This window comes from Dasypus novemcinctus, chromosome Y (genome assembly GCF_030445035.2).
Source record: "Dasypus novemcinctus isolate mDasNov1 chromosome Y, mDasNov1.1.hap2, whole genome shotgun sequence".
NCBI classification, from domain to species: domain Eukaryota; kingdom Metazoa; phylum Chordata; class Mammalia; order Cingulata; family Dasypodidae; genus Dasypus; species Dasypus novemcinctus.
Genome location: NC_092216.1, coordinates 7594763 through 7600780, shown reverse-complemented (window position 1 = coordinate 7600780; position 6018 = coordinate 7594763). Strand labels below are relative to the sequence as shown.

Here is a 6018-nt window from a genome sequence, read left to right as displayed (position 1 = left end):
CATGATGAAATGTCATGTATCAGAAAAATGTTAGTAATTAAAAGATACGTAAACGCTTTAAGTTTAAGCATCCACTTTTTTTACTTTAAGATCATCAAGGTTCTTTCTATAAAATCATTGGGTATCCATCTATACTTTCATAGTTAACATCCATAAGATTTTAATTATCATAATCAACTGGTAATTTTACCTTATTAGTAAAACTTCATTTTCAAGTGTTGAAAGGTGCACTGCATGGGAAAGCTTCTGTTATTCTTCACTGCATTTGCATTAATTAAAACCCGACTAAAACATGGTATTGGTATTAAAATAAAGCCATCAATTTCCAAATTGTGCTCTTTTTATATAGCTCTCTAGATGGCAATACCTCCTCAGATATTCTCCCCCCAATCAAAGAAAGCACAAAAGCACAGGTTCATCAGTGTTTTGTTGTTGTTAGGAAAACGGGTAAGATATTTGTGTTATGCCACTAGGATCAGGTTAAAACAAAGTGTGCATTCAACAGAGTAATCAGGATTAGGGCCAAGTTGCTGAGTGAAAATTTTAAAAAATCCACAAAATACGTTCTTCCATCAAAAACTATCTATTGAGAGCCTCCTGTTCACCAGGGGCTTTGGAAGGCAATGAAAGCATGGCAAATCCTTTACACATGGTTCTAGCTCCTAGGTACTTCAAGATATACCTAAAAGCAAAGAGACAATTAAAATATAAAGGGATTTTTGTTTGTTTGTTTGTTTGTTTGCTTTCTTAGGGGAAGTTGATGTTAAAACCCAGATTTGTAGCCTGGACCTGCAGCATCAAGGGAAATTCATGTGGCCCCTCTGAGCACACTGCCTGTTTCCTGAGAACCCCTGAATGCTACATGGGGCAGGCTTTCAGATTCCTACCCCCACACAACAGTTGTCCCCAGTCCATTGCCCAGGTTATGCCAGATTTAGAATGGTCACCTCCAGATTCTGCAGGAAATTGAGTCCAGGAGGCAGATTGCTTCTTAATCCCTCAAATCCAAACAAGTTGTGTTTTTGGTGTGTCTTCCCATTATTGTCAACTTGATTTGTTCTTTTTTTTTCTGTGTGGGAAAGGATGACATGGAGCCTGAGGGGAGCAAGCGGGCTCCAGACTTCTCCAAGTCTACATCACTTTGCCTCCATTTCTTACGTGTCCCAGGAGAGGAGACCACCGAGACGCCTTTGTGGGAGAGTTCTTCCCATTGTTATTGACTTGGTTTATACTTTTGAACTCTAATCTCTCCAAGCACTTCAGCTGGAGACCCAAGAGAACTCCTGGAGTATGGATGAACCAATGTGCATCAACCCAAGAGATGTTGGGTGTGCTGTCCCCACCCCAGGAGCTAATGCACACAGGGAGTGGGAGGGGGTTTCTTGGTAAGGTGGACATGGTGCTCTAACTGTAGGCTCTGTAGTCTCAGATAATGCCTTTGAAACCCAGACAGAAAATTGCTCTCCCTTGTTTGATCTACAGAGCCAGAGCACAAAACCAGAAATGTTTAAAGCAGAAGCCCATTCTTCTACCACCACACGCCTGGACCCTGAACGAGGTACCACAGCTGCTGCTCCATGGAGCAGAGCAGAAGAAGGGTGGAGGGTCCCTCCAACCCATGTCCAGGGCCAAAAGGGGTGCTTCTACTTGACCTTTAATAACTAGAATGCTCAAAGAGGTCTGAGCGTGAGCTTGTTTCTTTCAGGGCTACCTAAATTCCCAACGTATCTGAGGATTTACTCGTTTCCTTCAGCGCTACGTAAATTCCTGACATATCTGTGGATTTAAATGGATACATACGGAGAGGCTCGGAACAGCATCAAAGACCACCAAGCCTTCTCACTAAAGTACAAAAATAAATGTTCACACTCCTCTTTGAGCAACTCTCTCTAGAATAACAAAAATAAGTAATAATTGTCAAATAGCTAGAGTCAAGTCGCTACTCAAGGGAAACTTTTCTACCTCTGCCGAAGTACTTCCAGCAATGTTTAAATGATAGCAATCCAGGTTTAGAATAAATCCATAAATTAAATGTAGTCACCATTCAAATATTCCATCACATGCACAGCAAAAAACAAATAAAGTAAATCTTCTACGACCCCAAAATGCACTTTTAAGACTGTGTGAGAGAAAAGTCACATTCTTCTTATCCCTTTGCTGACTCATTTGCTTTCATGGTTCGGTGTCATATTTATTATACAGTCTGTCCTCTTCAGACTTAGAACATGTGGCTAACTCATCCCTCAGCATTCACTGTCTTGGGTGCAGTTCTGAAATACGCTGTTAGTAGAATGCTGTTTTAATATAACCAGAAGTTCATTTTTTTTTTCAAACTTAAACACTTCTTAAAACTTTCATGTATCTTTTTTACACTTTTTAAATTAAAGTTAAGAGATCACAAAGAATGTTACATTAAAAAACATTAAAAACATAAGAGGTTCCCATATACCCCACTCCCTACCCCCCCCACCCCATTTTTGTAAATTGTGTTTTTTTGATAGCCAAGTGTGTGCTCACAGAAACGAACTCTCTCAGGCCGAGTAAGAAGGCCCTGTATCTTCAGATATAGCTGAAAGGCAAATGAAGCTAGAACAGATGAGAGAGTGCTATTCACAAGTTTGTTCTTTGCTATTACCCAGGTTATCACATGTAACCTGTTTGGGGCACACGTGGAATGTTGCAAAGTTCCAGAGAAGAATTCTGATTTTAGAACTGCAAATGGAAAGTAGTAAAATTCAATATCCGCGACGTCAAAATTGGCAAGTTCATCAATATTTATGAAGTTGGATTACAGTCATTTATAGATGATGCAATCATCATTTAAAGCTATCTTCTGTGAGTTAATTTTAAAGTTTAAATATATGTGGTAGTCATGATGTTTTACTGTTTAATTGCCTGCTACCTGGGTCTAAATGGCAGAGTTACAGTCACATTGAAAAACGAACTCTAAAATAATCAGCTTTCATTTATTTCATATCATATTCGCACTTTAAATGGCAAGTTAATTGAAAGTGTGTGCAGTTAACATATTTCACAATTTGGATGTGTATTTATAATATAACTTTGCAATGCATTTTGCTAAAGCAGGGCTGAACACATGAAATTTGAAAAATTTTAAAAATCTTGACATTTTGATGTAAGTGTTCACCATAGCTTCGGAACATGCCAGATCTAGATATTTAATGATTTTAAAAATTCTTAGGATAGCAGCAAAACTGGACTTAGTATTTTACCAAACTCTTTTAAAAAATAAAATCTAAATAAGTGAAAAGGTATTTTCAATAGTAATTATTTATGTGTGAGAGAAAAGGATGCTTATTTCTTTAGAATGAGGCACAATATTTAGAATACAATCAGTAATCAATACATGCTTGTTAAGTAGATAAAGGAGGCTTATGTGCAACCTTTAAACAAAGAATTTGAGGATCATGGGCAATTATTTGAAAAAGTTATAACAGCCCTTCCAATATTGGAGTGACAATATCCAGATTTTCATCTCTCTATTCCAAAATGGCTCTACTTGTGTTACTCCATCATTTTGATGAGATTTGAGAAGAGGTCATTGCATTTATTCATTAAGAGTTTATTGGTGATATTTGAGAAGAGTTTCATGGGAATCCCAGAAGAAGGAAGATTTCTGGGGGTAGAAAAGTAAAGGTTAAGTGGGGAGTGAGGCTTTTTTTTTTTGAGTTTGGTGGCATTCCACAACTTTTAGCCAAAGACTAAATTTCAGGAAAAAGATGCAAGAGCAATGCATTCTTTTTTTTTTTTTCCTATTTCCCTCCCCTTCCCTGCTGCTGTCTGCTCTCTGTGTCCATTCTCTGTGTGTTCTTCTGCGTCCACTAGCATTATCCAGCGACACTGGAAAACTGCATCTCTTTTTTGTTGCATCATCTTGCTGCATCAGCTCTGTGTGTGTGCAGTGCCACTCCTGGGTAGGCTGTGCTCTTTTTTCAAGCGGGACGGCTCTCCTTGCGAGGTGCACTCCTTGTGTGTGGGGCTTCCCTACTGCGGGGGTGTCCCCGTGTGGCACGGCACTCCTTGAGCGCGGTAGCACTGCACGTGGGCCAGTTCATTACATGGGTCAGGAGGCCCTGGGGATCAAACCCTGGACCCTCCATATTGTAGGCGGACGCTCTGTCAGTTGAGCCATGTCCGTTTCCCAGCAATGCATTCTTTTTTTTTTTTTTAATTTTTTTATTTTTTATTGACTTTGTAATAATATTACATTAAAAATATATATGTGAGGTCCCATTCAACCCCACCCCCAACCCCCCCTCTCCGCCCCCCCAACAACACTCGTTCCCATCATCATGACACATCCATTGGATTTGGTAAGTACATCTTTGGGCACCTCTGCACCTCATATACATTGGTTCACATCATGGCCCATACTCTCCTCTATTCCATCATGTAGGCCCTGTGAGGATTTACAATGTCCGGTGATTACCTCTGAAGCACCATCCAGGGCAGCTCCATGTCCCGAAGACGCCTCCACCTCTCATCTCTTCCTGCCTTTCCCCATACCCTTTGTCCATTATGTCCACTTTTCCCAATCCAATGCCACCTCTTCTATGTGGACACTGGATTGGTTGTGTCCATTGCACCTTTATGTCAAGAGGAGGCTCAGATTCCACCTGGATGCTGGATGCAATCCTCCCATTTTCAGTTGTAATCACTCTAGGCTCCATGGTGTGGTGGTTGTCCTTCTTCACCTCCATCTTAGCTGAGTGTGGTAAGTCCAATAAATCAGATTGTAGGTGCTGGAGTCTGTTGAGGCTCAGGATCTGGCTATCACATTGTCAGTCCAGAGATTCAAATCCCCTAAATATATCTTAAACCCCAACATTAACTGCACCTCCAGCACATTAGCATGAAAGTCTTATGAAGGGAGATCCCATCTGAGTCCAGATTCATCACACATAAACACCATTTCCAAAGAGGGGCCATCTGCCCTGGTAGTTAACCCCATCGGCCATGACCATAATTCCCATGGGTCTCTTTAGCCCTCAAAGGAACCAATATCTGGGGGTTGTATCTGCTTTATCTGTCTCTCTGACTCTGCTCAGTTGTGCATGAGGGCAAACCTTCTGCCAGCCTCCAGACTCTTTTTTAGAAACTCGTAGCCATATAAACTCATTTCTCCTTTCCATTTCCCCCTTACTTTAGGTCAAACAGCATTTTAAAGTCATGGTATTTTATGTAGACATGGATATTCTGCTGATCCGCATTGAACCTTCCGTATAAGGTCATTTTCCAGTTGCATCATCAGTTGGTAGTTGATAGTGGTCCCTCGTTGCCAGGGAGGCTCATCCCCGGGTGTCATGTCCCACGCTGGGGGGAAGGAGCAATGCATTCTTGATAAAGCTTATGCACTATAAAGAGGCAAAAACAGAATAAGCATCTTATTAAGTAAAACAAATGTTATTTCCTAGTTCTATCATGGGAAAAATCAGCAAGATGTTCCTTTGAATACCATTGCAAGGATTCAGATTCCATACCATGGGCCTGCCACTCTCCTTCTATATGCAATTTATCTTTCCCAAACCTGTACTTGACTACAAGTGTAAATAACCCCCATGCTCCCACGGACCAAACGACAAGCCTACCAATCTAAATAAACAGGACGACATAGGAGATGCCCGTCTGGTTACTAAAGAGCACTGCAAACTAGAACTGAGGCTGTAGAAGCCAGAGGGCATCTCTTTACATTTGGTCCCAGGGGTGGCTGACAGCAGTGGTCAGTAACTGGGGTCCACTCCCCACTCCCTGGGTTTGTACAGCCCACAAGCTCAGAGTGGTCTGCATGGCTTTAAACGGTTGAAGAAAAGTAACAGAAGGGTACTGTTTCATGATACGTGAAGATTATATGGAATTCAAACGCCACCGCCCATCAAGTTTTATTGGAACACAGCATGACTATTTGCTTATGCATTGTTGGTGATGGCTTTGGTACTACGACGGCAGAGTTGAGTAGCTGTGATGTGATGGACACCGTATGGCCCCTGAGACCTAAAA

General features: G+C 41.1%; 1 non-coding gene across 1 annotated transcript; it reads right to left on the bottom strand.

Annotated features, from left to right (window-relative positions):
* Positions 1-1069: 1069 nt before the first annotated feature.
* On the bottom strand, positions 1070-1201 carry LOC139438413 (small nucleolar RNA SNORA38). Its single transcript, XR_011648089.1, has one exon. It is a non-coding gene; the product is annotated as a small nucleolar RNA SNORA38 (small nucleolar RNA).
* Positions 1202-6018: the final 4817 nt, after the last annotated feature.